Source organism: Myotis yumanensis, unplaced genomic scaffold (assembly GCF_028538775.1).
Source record: "Myotis yumanensis isolate MYYU_CA2020_CCGP unplaced genomic scaffold, mMyoYum1.0.hap1 SCAF_9, whole genome shotgun sequence".
Classification (NCBI taxonomy): domain Eukaryota; kingdom Metazoa; phylum Chordata; class Mammalia; order Chiroptera; family Vespertilionidae; genus Myotis; species Myotis yumanensis.
In genome coordinates, this window is record NW_027223760.1 from 81455001 (window position 1) to 81469712 (window position 14712).

Genomic DNA, 14712 nt, shown 5'->3' on the forward strand with positions numbered 1-14712 from the left:
TGCATCCACACCCCACAAAGATGCTGGACTCTTTTGTACAAACATTTGCCAGCTGTGAATAGTTCAGTTTATACATATTTCAATGAAGTCTAGCCACACTAACTTGTACCTGGTTTCCAATTGTTTTTCTTCTTCTAAGATATGCCATAAAGTGAGGAGACAAACACCAGAGTGCATTTTAAGTCATTTTCATAGAAATAACCAGAAAAAAATCTATTAGTCCAGCAAAACTCTACAACCACCTGTGGAAATCCGAGTGAAATACCATGCAAGTAGCTCTGTTCTGCTCTGCTATTTCTCCTCTTCTCACGTCTGCACCTCCCAACTAAGTTTAAGGCTCCACAAAGTCTAGTAAGTTGTAAGCATGTCATGACTGCTATTAATCTGATAGTGATGAACAATGAGCGATCGCCTTCTACAATTCCAGCGAAATCTTGAGAACATTTCCTTTTTGTATTAAGAGCTTGAAATGCCTTGCTTTACTCCCTCGGCTGGGGTCCCTCTGAGGTAAGCTTATCACTCGCCTTGTTACAGAGGAGGGATCGATGCCGGAGGAAGAGAGAGAACCAGGTCCATGGCTGGCCCCGCCCCGAGGCTGCCTCTCCGAACCCCATGCAGAGCATGCCAGAGAGCAGGAGGGGATGAAGCGCTGGCCTTGGCCCTGAACAGCCCCTGGGTTCGGTGGGAGCCCAGTGGGCGCAGGGAAGGGGGTAACCCTGTAACGTGGGTTTGGGGGAAAGACTACATTTTCATTTCAGCCCCCGAGCATAACACACACCACCCTGACCTGGGTTTGGGCCTAAGATCAGGCAACCTCTTTGAAAGCCACATTTGCTAGAGAATATCTCCGATGGTTGAAAGAATCCTCCCTCCCTCCCTCCCTCCTTCCTGCACATACATATCTCCACTTCTCACAGCTTGAGCGAGTTTTGCACAATTGGAAACGATAAAACTCCAGGAAGAGAAGAGACAGAGTCATGTGGTTCTATCTCCCCATCCCGCACCGCGGGCCCTGCTGTCTCACAAACGTGTGGGTCTGCCGGCCGCCATGCAGTGTTTCCTGAGACCTAGACCGTGAGACACAGCCTTTGGTCACCTGCTTTAGATCCACCAAGTGCCGCCCTTTGTTCTAGAAGCATCCTCACACCTGTCGCTAGTGCTCAGAGCTAATGGACTGGGAGTGTCCACATCCGTCCGCTTAGTAACTGACACCATCACTCCACGGGTTGGTGCTGACAGCCTTTCACAAGGAGGAAGGGATGTCACACACGAAACTCCTCCGTCTGGTGGCCAGTGGTGGTTTCAAGTAGCGCTAAGGGACAGGAGCGTCTCGTCATTAACTCCCCTACCTAGACTTTGTGTATTTTTAGAGTTTTGAAGCAAATGCTGAAGAAATCTGTTTAAATGGAGGGAAAGGAGGGTGCTTAGTAGGGAGAGGAAATGCCCCGGGGTGGGAGGAGGCCTGGATGTGCTCTAGGAACTGTGAGTTGTGTCACTTGTCAAATGAAAAGTATGCACTCCAGCCCCAGCAGGTTCGGAGTGGGTAGAGCGTTGGCCTTAGGGACTGAAGCGTCCTGGGTTCGATTCCTGTCAAGGGCATGTACCCCGTTTGCAGGCTCCATCCCTAGCCTTAGTCTGGGCGTGTGCGGGAGGGCAGCCAATCCATGTCTCTCTCACATCGATGTTTTTGTCTCTCTGTCTCTCCCTCACCCTCCCACTCTCTCTAAAAATCAATGGGAAACTATCCTCAGGTGAGGAGTAACAAAACAAAACAAAAGTCTGTCCACCATCCCCAGGCTCTAGTCCTGGAATCCGGGCAGATTTCTTCAGCAGGGGAGGGGCCTGACTGCGGGGCCCAGGGAGGGAGGGAGGCAGGCGGAGGGGACAGGGACAGAGAGTCTCAGTCCCGGGAGGAAGATGCAGAAGGAAAGAGGACCTGCGGGTACTGCAGGTTTAGAGGCGAGTTGGGTACAAACTGGGGCCCACTTGCTGGCATGCAGGGAGAAGCATGACCTTGGACGCGCAAGGCTCCGGGACAGAGCGCCTTCCACCTCCACAGCAAAGGACCATGGAGACAGAAATGTGCTCGTCTCCATAGACTGAACACAGGTACTGAAAGTGCCCGTAAACAATTAACTTGGTTCCCTCCCCTGAGATGAACCAAAGAAACCCTGGGTCCACGTGCTGAGAAATGGCACAGGGTGTGCAGTGACCTTGCTCTCTGCAACAACAACCGCCCGTGAGTCTGACAGCTGGTTTTCCAGTTAAGCTCAGGTGTAAACGGCAGACGATGGAGCCGCAGACTGCAACCCTAATTCCGGCCAGCCTGCGGGAAGGAGCAGAGGAGGACGAAATACCTCAAAAGTATACAAATTGGCCAAATGAAACTGCGTGTGTTACCATCTCCTACGACAACAGAAATTTACCGCCTGACAATTTACATCTGGTTTGCACCCTGATTCTGCAAATCACAAAAGTGGGTTGCTGTGGCAACAGCCACGTGCTGTTTCACTTGCTGGGAGAAACCAGAAAAACACCCTCAAAGTGCCTCCTAAGACACAAATACAGCACGTTTTTTTACTGCTCCTCCCACCCCGAGAGAACCAATCTCCTGACAGTGGGTATTTTTTTCTTAGCTTTAAAAATGGGTTCTCGCGCTGTCATTTGCATTTTTATTATGTATACTACCAATTTAGGCAAATGGGTAGAAAAATCCATGGAAATAGAAAAGAGATGGATACAGATTGCCTGAGTCACGTGAGTGCATCAGGGCTCTTGTCTTATACGGCATCCCCACTCTTATCATCGACAGCTCTTCCAGCCAGTTTCGCTCACCAATACCCCCGGAGTTCACTGAGAGCTCAACTCTTTTTCAAAAACGTATTTTTATTGATTCAGAGAGGAAGGGATAGGAGAGAAGGGGGAGGGAGATAAATAGTAATGATGAGAAAAAAATCATTGATTGGCTGCCTCCTGCACACTCCCTGCTGGGGATGGAGCCTGCAACCCAGGCATGTGCCCTGACCTGGAAGCAAACCGTGACCTCCTGGTTCCTGGGTCAATGGAAAGCTCAACCCTTAAAGCATCAGCCAGGGCAGTTCGCCTTCCTGGGCTGGAAACGGGAGCCGGTATAAACGGGGACCACGCCTTTCCTGGGAAGCATGTTCTTAATCGCAGCAGCACCCACACGAGCTGCTCACCAGGACGCTGTGCAGGGCGCTGGAGTGCATCTTGCTACCAACGTCTGTGCACCGTGGGGCCAGCAACACACGTCCACACTGAACAAATGGGGAGAGTGTTCCTCTCCTACCGACGTGCTTCCCGTCCAGGACTTCAAAGAAGGGAGGCCCTGTAGGACAGGTAAGGCCCTGAAAACAGAGCCAGGTCAGCTCGGGTCATTGCTCTCCTTGTTCGACGGCCAGCTTGACAGCTCCTTAAACCCTCCAGACACGGATCTGATGGGGAGGTCCCTCTTCTTGAAAGAGCTCCATTATCGGCCCCTGACACGATAGAAGTCTCCGCGCTACGAAAGCTCTGTGATGTGTAGGGAAGCTCTTTGAGAAAACAGCCCACTCAGAAAACGCGCGTCAGATATGTCTTCCCCACCTTGCTGGCTGTCTCCGCCCCATGCCTGAGTAGGGGCGCGCTGCCTAGAGGCAGGGACTCAACCGGGGAAAGGACTGGTGAGGCAGGGCTGCTAAAAGACACCAGGATTTACAACATAAGCAACAAGGTAACAGGAACTGAAGTCTGAGTGTGTGAAAACCCTACGTACCCAGGATGCAAACAGAGGCATCCCTGACAGACTGTGGAGGGAAAGCGTCTGACCCCATGCCGTGTGCATCTTCTGCGGCTCCCTCCTCGAATCACACTAAGGAAACGGAATGAACACTCAAATAGATTCCCCCCGCTTTTCCTTGGGCAGCAGTAGAGAACAATCAATTTAGAAATAATTGGAGAAATTTGTGTTTTGCTCAGAAGGAAAAATGAAAACATTCATTCAACGGGCCCACATAGAATCATTTGCTTAATGGCAGTTCTAATATGTTATGCATTTATCCAATCTACTTCTTACTACATTGAAATGCAAAAACAATCACTCTGGGTGTAAATCCTCGGAAACAATCAAAGTTTCTATTAAACCAGAGAAGACACAGTTAAGCTGCAGTGTGACTTGCAGATGCTCATGAATAGACAGTACTTAGAGTTTCTCTCTCTAGAAAGGGAAAAGTCTTTCTCTCTCTAGAAAGTTTCCTCCCGTCCCCTCCTTCCTTCCCTTCCACCTTTCTCCCTCCCTTCTAGCCGCCCCCCCCCCCCCAATATCTTCCTTCTTTTCTTGGACTCAGAATAAGGAGAGTGTCTTCTTAAAAAGTCTAATGACGTAGACACGTAAAATTGTCCTATGTTACAGTGCCAGCCCTCCAGCAGGTAGGAACTTCCTTTCCACATCTGTTATAAAGTGTTTCCTTCCACTGATCAGTCACAGGGGAACATGGGCAGTCTCCACATTCTAGGTCCTTTGTCTCCACATTCTAGGCTCTTTGTGTGTGTCTCTCTCTCTCTCTCTCTCTCTTTCTCTCTCTCTCTCTCACACACACACACACACACACACACACACACATGCATGTCACACAAATGCATGGCTTGTTTTTGTAAATTGGCATGAAAGCCATTTCTGTTCATTAAAAACTCAAATAAGCATGTTCAAGAAAAGGCAGCCAGACATGAAGCAGTGAATGAACAGGTACTGTGCATGCCTAACAAGCATTTCGTATCTGACTTTGAAAGAAACTTTTAAAACCCTCCTATTTAACTGGGGCACTATGGATGTAATAATCTCAAATATGAGAGCCAGTAAATGTGTTTGATGCTCTGACTAAATGCCCTGGATTTGTTATTGGTGAGCAATAATCTCACTGGATAGTAATGAACTTCCAATGATTTATCTGCAACACTGTCCACTGCAATGCTCTGAGTTGTACTGAATACTTGTAATCCTGCTGATATTGTTATAGAATCTAATATACAGTGTATATAAATAGAACCTATTACACAGATTTTTAAGGACATCTTACTCACTCCATTCGCTCGGCATGTGTTCTGGGTGCTTCTGCTGAAGCTTGGTACCAACCACGTCTGCCCAACCTTAACTGACAGCAGGTGCTGTTTTGGTTTGTGTCAATTTTTTACTTAACAAAGTTTATATGAATTGTTTATCAAGGGTGTTTTTATGCCCTAAATTATTTAGAGAAACACACTGCCTTTTGTAAGCACAGATTCGTCCAATCCAGGCTTCAGTAGAGACACAAACCTCACAGATAGTTGACCTAAAGACTGCTTCCCATCCCTCACTATGATGGGCATAAGTAACATCTGCCTCCGGCCACACCCAACCAATGTCCTAGGGCCGTGGTCAGCAAACTCATTAGTCAACAGAGCCAAATATCAACAGTACTTCTTCAAAATAGACTCGCCCAGGCCGAAAACCGACTTCTGCACATGGGCCATGAAGTTTCCATCGCACTGTACACACGCCCGCACATGGTATTTTGTGGAAGAGCCACACTCAAGGGGCCAAAGAGCCGCATGTGGCTCGAGAGCCGCAGTTTGCCGACCACGGGTCTAGGGGCCTTTTTTCAATTATCGTCGTGCTTATCATTACTCTTTTTGTTGTCATCATAGCATTTTACATTATTTTTTAAAGTCATTCGCAACTCCAGATATTAAGAACATATTATGACCAATTTTACTTGGTTTCCTACGTTCTCCAAGTAGAAATACCACAAGACATAAGAACATCATCTGTGCACCTTCCACCCTCACTACGCGTAGTACTAATGAAGACACAATCTATAAACTGGAAAAACCTATCATATGCCAAAAAGCTATCTTTATAAAATGCTATCTTCATTAGCTCCTACAACAGACTGATTGAAGATGTTATGCGAATATTTGGATTAGAGGGACTTTTAAGCGTTGATTTAAGCAGTCTCTACCTCACTAAACCTTGTTAAACATGCTAGTATTTACAACTCCATTTGGTAGTCTTGTAGTCTCCCAAATTAAACACACACACACACACGCACACTTCTCAGGTTGCCAGCTTTATATTATCCTTCACTATTCCACTCATATAAACTGTTGTCAGGACTCAGCATCCACTGGCAAAACCAAGGTCACACCTGAGTGTCGTGTACAGTAAGTATTTTATCGTGATATTTGGGGAATTTATAATTAAAAACATGTAGTTGGTATTTTGTTAGCTACCAAGGACTAATGTAGCTAGGCACTGGAGACACAGCAATGGACACAAATGAAACTGCCTTAACAAAGCTACTATTCTATGGGGGTGGTGAGAAGCAATACACAAAAATAACTAATTTCTGGTGGTCCTGATTGCTGTATAAGGAAAACAGAACAGGACAGTGACTGAAAGTGGTCCTCTCAGTAAGATGACCTACAAATCAGGTACCACCAAGTAGGAAAATCAAAAGCCAGATAAAGAACAAATGACTGTAATAATTTCAATACAACCTAATATGTCCGGTGCCATCTATGTGATGAGCCATTAACTTTAATGTCTGAATTACGTTTTTAAAGGAAGTTATTTAATTGTGCAGCATTGTGTATACTTTTGAAGTAAGACATTGGCTTGGACCTGGAGGTCCTTTAAGAACAACCAGTAAAGGGACAGTGAAGTACCCATGTAGCTAACAAGGCTCCATGGAGCACAGCTAACAGAAAGGTCACTGGTAATGGGGTCAGAGGTCTGGAATGCAGCTCACAGTCCTAATTCAGGAAGGTGTTTGCAAGCTTCCCATGGAGGTTCTGTTCTACTTAAAACATGTTTCTAACAGCCCCTGGAATGTTGTTTTAGGCCGACTGTCGGGAGCATAAGGGGAACTCATAGAGCATGAAGGAGAGCGACACTTTCCAAATAACAATGGGCAAACAATCCTTATTTAGCTCTTTATAAGGAGCTAAAATCCCAGACCAGATCTGAACCATAGCCCCCTCCATAACGGTAACAGAAAAGTGTCACCCATCCCTGGCACATGGCGAGCACGTGCTAACCCAGGGCGCACCAGAAATGTGTCCCTAGAATGGATTCTTTCATTCTTGGACCATAGGAGCTCATTTTATTTCGATTCCTTTCAAAATGTGGTTTATTTTCATGAACCTCAGTAAAAATATAAAACTGATATTCATGCTGCTCTGTAGAATAGCATGAAAATCGCTGTTTTATTATGTGCAGAACAGAAACGGAACTACCGCAGAGACCCTGAAGGCTGCTTCTTGTCGGAGGGCGACTCTGACATGTAAGTCTGCGTTTTCTGTAAGAATCCTGGAGCTAAAATCTCCTTCGTTTTCTGCCGACTTCACTGGACTCCTGTCCATGGCCTTCCTCGTCTTCTTGATAAACCAGTGGCTTTGTGTTCTCCAAATGGAGTCCAGCACGGAGGACAAACATGATGGGAATCACAATGGGAGTATCTGCTGCCACGTTTCTGCCGCAGCTCTCTACTACAAAAACCATCCCTCCTGAGACTGTGGCAGCCAACACAGAACCAATGTTGGGGGGTTTGCGGTACAGATGCCTAAGGTGCCCTCCCGGGTATAAGACCTTAGGGAGAGCCATCCTGGCAGGAGCAGGCAGCACAGCGCAGCACACATGTGCCTGGGGTGACTACCTGGAATCACCTCCTTTCTCACTCCACTGGGAGCTGGACCAAGAACGGAGACTTCAAAGGCTGAGCTCAGGGTTCTTGGCTGTCTTCCGATGAAGAAGAGCAGGATTTAACACGGCTGGAGCTAGCGGGGTCACTACCCCACACGCTTTCGTCTGGAACGTGAGGTAACTGAGTGAGCAGGGTCCACAGGAGACGTGCATTCCCAACCTGCGGAACTGCAAGGCACCAGCCGAGTGTTTCTCCTGTCGCCCAAATGGGGAGTTTGCTACAGCAACGCTCCCCACGGTGCTGGAAAGGAAGCTAAAAGGATGGAGTCGCTTGCAAACCAGAGCACAGCCCTAGCTCCCAGTAAACAGGAACTGGTGACAAGAATGAGCTTTTAAAAATCTAAAATACCCGGGGCAAGAGGAAAGCACGTTTTAGGAAGACTCTTCGTCTTCACCTGTGTGATATTTTAAAATACAGATTGATGCAGAAGTAAATCAATTACCCAAAACATCTACAAATAGAAACAAAAATTGGAACAAAATAGGACACTTTAGTAGATAAGTTTAGTCAATCACATGGAGAATTTTCTGAGCGGAACTAAAGGATCTGAGTACACACACGCACATGCACACATTTTGCCAAGAGAATATTTTTCCTATAAAACACAAATAAATTGTCCCCTGATATACAAATAAAAAAAATATCCCCAAATTCTCTATACATCTGTACAGGTCCTAAGAATCCTTCTATAGACATCTTCTGATTCTAATAAAATTAGTGCCCCTATCTATATGCCATCGTTTGTCACACATGTAAAACAGGTGAATCAACATGATTCAACCTGAAAGTACCATGAACTCTCTGGGTAAATTCTGTCCGTAACGTTATACTACATTTGCACAGGGCAGTAGACTGGAGCAATTTGGACCTTATTGATTGAAGGTTACTACAAAAGTTATGCAATTATTGAGCCTGAAGGGACCTCTCCTTCTAAAAGTGAAGCCGCCAACGGCGACAGGTCTTCTCCTAACTCCTGCCCTGCATTCGTGTGCAGCCCCCGCCGCGGGTGTGTGGTTAACCACCCAGAAGGAGACCTACTGTTCACAACATGGAGCAGGCGTTCCACCATTCCGCTTCCCAGTTTGGAAGGTAAGATGATTACACTTCAATCCCAGATGAGCGACTGTTAAAAATAATGCATAAATGAGCGCCCCCCCCCCCCCCCATGCCTATACTTGGCTCTACAGAAAAGCTACATAACAAGGAAATGATAGAAAAGAAGCTAAAAGGGCAAGTCAGGCGATCAAACCCCACTGGCTCGCACGCCACGCTGAGTGGAACACCGGTCGGCTGCACTGTAAGTCAGAGTTCCCGGGACACGGAGCGCTTCTCCTGGAGTGAATGCGAACACACAGAGACAGGTTCTGCCTTAGAAAGAGCGTCTGTTCTATTGATCATGTACAAAACCCGTCCTTACATATAATGCTATTAATGAAGTGTTCCGCTGAGCAAAAGCGATTATTAAAGATAAATACGAATCAGAATTCTTTTCATAATGAGAAATGACTACCACAACAAGCTGGTAATTTACGAGAACACAGGAACCACAGCCCAACAGGGAACACTCCCGAGACCCGGATTCCATGCCCGGAGCTCTAAAAACATTGTAAAGAGAGATCTCTGTGCTGCAAATGACCCTTCCCGGACATGGCGGCGCTATGGCCAGCTGCCGTCCACACGCCTGAGGCTTGGCGGGCCATATTTGAAATCATCTTTTAAAGAAACAGCCCTGATCCTGTTTTATTGTAGCCCCATGGCTCTCCCTACGTAGCACCAGACTCTAATCTGAAAACGGCAGAAGAAAAATGAGCAGAAGTCCAGGACTCCTTCAAAATCTGTCCCAATCATATTTTAAGAGTCAGGAAAAAAAAGAATTAAGTGACTCCTAGTTTCTCTAAAAGAAAGTCATTGCGCCCTAGCTGGTGTGGCTCAGTGGATATAGTGTCGGCCTGCGGACTGAAGGGTCCCAGGTTCAATTCTGATCAAGGGCACATGCCTGGATTGAGGGCTTAATCCCCAGTAGGGGGTGTGCAGGAGGCAGCCAATCAATGATTCTCTCTCATCACTGATGTTTGTATCTCTCCCTCTCCTTTCCTCTCTGAAATCAATAATATAGACATATATATATAAAGAAAGTCATTGCAAGAACTGCCTTTAATCTAAGGGAGCCAGCTTAGTTTCATGAGGGTGGAGATAGCACCTCGTTAAACTCTTCCCTAATGATCACTGTATTCAAATATCAGGCCTTGAACATGACAAGGACACAAAGTAATATCAAAGCTTCCCTCTTTTTGTGTTTTTACCTGTGGTTTTCCTAGCATCATGATAAGAGAGACTCTTCACCAGTTTGAGGATCTCAAACTATCTGATCGGAGCATCTGAAAATGTCAGAATCTAAGGCAATCATTCTCAAAGATGGTGTCCATTAAATCAATGGGCACACGTTACATGCATGTTGGTGCATCCATGCTGTGTGACAACAAACAAAACTTTGCTCTAATAAACAGACTTCTTTACAATGGTGATGTCATAAGAAATCGCTACGGAATTCTCTAGAACATTAACCGTCCATTTGGAAACAACAGTGACAATTTTATCCAAACCCCAGGTGTTGTGGGGACCTAAGACTGGAGCAACGTGGTTTATCTGAATCGCAGCAAACGCAGGCCTAGAAAACAGGCTTCGTTTCCTCAGCCCCTTCCCCATCACAGGGCTGCCCTCCAACTCTCACAGCCAGCGTGAGACTCCTCCTCAGAGAAGGAGACAGACAGCAGCTGCCCTGTCCCGGTGGGGGGAACTCATTTCTGAAAAGATCTAAGACGAGCGATGCTATGTTAACCAACATTTGAGAGGAAGTCGAGCTTAGTGGAAGGCAATAGACTGAGACATATTAAATGTTTAATTTGAGCAACAATTGGTTTGAATAGGGCAGTGTCCAACCAGTGGTTAGGAGGCCCACCGACTTTACAGCGAAAGTGTAGAAGCAAAGAAAAGGGATTGTTGACGGCTGTAGCGTAAAGCCCAGTTGGCTGTTTGGGACGAGTTGTCCTTCAGTTTGCGTTTTTGGCACCTTGAGCCATTCCCAGGCTTAGGTTTGGGGTCGCCTCTGACTGCAGAGCCAACTCAGTGCAAGGGTCTCCTTGTTTAATTGATTTAACAGTAGTTAAGTCTGGGCTTTCGAGGTATGATGAAGGGATGTGAATCCACATCTGAGGATCAGTGAATTGGCAAGCCAACCTGTTGGGCTGCATATATAAAAACGATGTCTGCAAAAAGAGCTGGCGTGAGGACTGCCTGGGAGAATTCATGTAGGCCTGAGCCCAGGGGCACATGGGACATGTTTGCTGTTGATGTATGATTAGCGGCTCCTCCCACACCCATCCTCTTCCAGAGCATTTCTTCTTTTCTGCCCCATCCCCTAGGCAGCCAGTGTGTAACGATCCTTCCACACCTTGAAAGGAGGGAGGCCTATTGATTTCAGTGAAGGCCAAGAAAAATAGACCCAACTGTGGCAGCCTAGGGACTGAGATGATGCTGGGAAATTTGCATTAGAAAGAATGCCTAAGGCTTCCCAACTTTTCAACACTCCTCCAGAATGAACCAGGGAACCACTCAGTATGAGTCATCTGACCTCTGAGGGCCTCCATCACCTCATTTCTAAGGGGCCATGGGAGCAGATGGATGGTTCAGAGACTGAGGTCTAGGAAACCCCTTCAGGATCAGAGGCTGTCGGCAGGGGCACTAACCAGAAAAGATTTTTCTTTCCTGTGTTTGACTTACTGTGAATCTCGGTTAAGACTGCATTTAAACAAACGATTTCACAATTGAAATGAGGTTGAGAACCCATGGATCTGTATGCCCATTCCAGCTAAAAATTTCTATGACACCAAAAATACACCGATTTTCTGTTACACCAAATTTATTCAGGTGGTTCAAACTTGAATATTATAAAAAATCCACAGTTTTCAGTTTAGCAAAAAAGTATCATAATGGATATATTGTTCAAGTGCCAGTATTAATAATTACTGACAACTCATTTTTGCTTCATTTATTCCATCAAGGGGCCTACTCTAGGCAATTTACATCCCCAGCGGTTAGTTTGCCTTAATTTGATGACTAAAGTAACCCTCTCCTTCACTGACTACTGTGCAGATATAAACATAAAATGAAATAGGAAAACACAGTTAATTAATCTGAGAGCATTTAAAAGCCCCATCATGACTAAAATTCACAGATCTTAATGTGTTAATGACATAGGACTCCAGTTGTGAATATAAATACAAAGGCTAAAATCAGGGGAAGTCCGTTTACCCACAGGCGTCTTATTGACACCTTTTTAAAACCTTTCATGTTTGCAGAGTAGTGCCATATTCAGAATGTAAGGAAACCTTAGTTATCATATAACCACATTTTAAAGTTTAATGTTTGTTAACCTGATGCACAGAGTGCGAGGCGTCCTGCCCACAATGCCAGAACCGTCTGGTAAACCCGGTCCATGTGTCATAAGGAAAAGCAGACTGTCTCCCCCTTTATCGCATGTCTATAACTGATGAACATATTAAGACAGCGTTCATTAAATGATTCTATGCAGTTACCATCATCCACTTCCTGAAAGTTGACATACAAATTCAAACAATTAATTCGTTTAGAAAAACTGGAAAATAGATAGTTCCCAAGCGGGGGTGGGGGGTGGATAGCTTCTTCTAGAAATCATTTAGTGTAACTCAATACCTTTGGGCTGTGGGGCCTTCAACTAGAATTGAAGATTGAGTCTTACAATACAGGAACATGAGGCCAGATAATGGGAGAATAGAATGTAAGCTCTTTATACAAACCAACTTAGCTGGCAATTTGCTGTAGAAGAAGAAAACAACTGGGTTTTAATGTAGCCATGGCAACTGCCTGTCTTCACCAGTTTTTTAACTTAAGTCAAGTATCAAATGTTTCTGTTCTTCAGACTCCGTGGTCTTCCTAATGCACATAATGAGGTCCAGGGAAGAAGCCACGCTTTGTTCTTAAGCTTTGGCATTGTAAAACGGCATCTGAGACAAGGTGGATTTTACATCTGCTGGCCCACGTGTTCTCCCAGCATACTGCAATTGGTTTTCACATGCATCATAAAAGAACACAGAATCCTCTGGACAGACTAGGATTCCCTCCTGTGCACCCCACAGAGCGGTGCCATACAGTTCTCTTACTGTGAGGCAACTCGACTGTGCCTCAGACTCTGCTGTCTACTCCTCCCATAACTGAGAGCTTGGTGAGTAGACAGCTCATCGAATTCACCGCTGCCTTTCCAGGGTCTACAACAGTGCCTGCCAAAAAGTAGGGGGTCCAATCAACGTTTCGTAAGCGATGAAAAACAAAGGAAGCTAAAGAAGGAAGATCTTTTTCTCAAATAAAAAGCCTTAGTCTTAAGTTTCCACTTCTCCAGAAACAATTTCTGTATTTAGATTAAAGAAATCACAAGTTACAACAAGTGTTCACAAGTTTTAAAGATATCAAAAGCCCTGGTCAGGTGACACGGTTGGAGCATGATCCCATACACCAAAAGGTGGTGGGTTCCATTCCAGGTCAGGGCACATACCTAGGTTGCAGGTTTAATTCCCGGCCAACACGTAGGGCAGGCAATTGATCAATGTTTCTCTCTCACATTGATGTCTCTTTCTCTCTCTCAAATCAATAAACATATCTTCCCATGAGGATTAAATAATATATTTTAATTATATATATAATTTTAATTTTATATATATATATATATATATATATATCCTGTATAATAAAAGCCTAATATGCAAATCAACCAAATGGCGGAACAACCAGTGGAACAACCGGTTGCTATGACACGCACTGACCACAAGGGGATAGACGCTCAATGCAGGAGCTGCCCCCAGCCCGCAGGCCCCAGGCCAACCAAGGCAGGTGCCAGCAGGGGCCCCCTGATCACCCTACCGGTCACCCCACAGATCAGCCCTGATCACCAGCCAGGCCTAGGGAACCTACCTGTGCATGAATTTTGTACACCAGGCCTTCAGTATATACATACATATATATATGAGAATTCTTAAAATCACTTTCTTTTAATGGCCTAAACTGGCCAGGCTGCTGGCTAGACTATAATTCTACATGTACTATACTTATAATTTAAAACAGAGAAAACATTTCTGGTCTTTGACTCTCCCTCAGGCAAAATCTATATGGGGGAGCCAATAAGAAAAATCAAAGATACTGTGCAAAACACTCAAAGCACAAAAGGACACATGCATTAGGAAAATTACACATCTTAAAATGCTTTTTAATTAAAAAAAAAGACTTTTTTTTAAAATATATTTTATTGATTTTTTACAGAGAGGAAGGGAGAGAGATAGAGAGCTAGAAACATCGATGGGAGAGAAACATGGATCAGCCGCCTCCTGCACATCTCCCACTGGGGATGTGCCTGCAACCCAGGTACATGCCCTTGACCGGAATCAAACCTGGGACCCTTCAGTCCACAGGCCGACGCTCTATCCCCTGAGCCAAACCGGTTTCGGCAAAAAAAAAAAAAAAAAAAAAAAAAAAAGTCTTCTAAATCAACCCACCAAAAAAGCCTCAATTAAGGGCTAATTTCTAATCTTTCAATTTTTAAAAATCTTCTGAACTAAAGAGGTTAGAAATGAGAGCTCAGTGAGGGATGCAGTGGGCCCGAGGCAAATGTCTATCAAAAGGCTGGATGGACGAATAAATGGACAACCAACGAGGAGCCTAAGAAGGGCTGGCTCTGAACGTGTGTGCATTACTCACTCCGACCCTTTACGAGCCTTTACAGAATACACTGCAGAGAGATGTCAGTTTTCATTCCTGGTGGCATGTCATTAACATCATCTCCTGAACTTGAATAATATTCAAGTATAACTCATTTTGCTTTAATATAGGAAGGATTCTGTTGCCTTTAAAACTAAAAGAAGGTTAAAACACACACACACACACACAC

At 45.2% G+C, this 14712-nt stretch overlaps 2 protein-coding genes across 3 annotated transcripts in view; one reads left to right on the forward strand and one right to left on the reverse strand.

Annotated features, from left to right (window-relative positions):
- IMMP2L (inner mitochondrial membrane peptidase subunit 2) overlaps positions 1-14712 on the reverse strand; it is a 473548-nt gene that overhangs the window by 239017 nt on the left and 219819 nt on the right. The gene's annotated exons all lie outside the window — the stretch shown is intronic.
- LRRN3 (leucine rich repeat neuronal 3) overlaps positions 1-14712 on the forward strand; it is a 34537-nt gene that overhangs the window by 11902 nt on the left and 7923 nt on the right. Inside the window, exon 1 of one of the 2 annotated variants that reach the window (XM_070424802.1) lies at positions 7299-7319. The exons of the other annotated variant lie outside the window; for it this stretch is intronic. The gene's annotated coding sequence lies outside the window, so the exon portion shown is untranslated. Of the gene's footprint in view, positions 1-7298; positions 7320-14712 lie in introns of those variants that run through there. 2 annotated transcript variants of the gene reach the window in all.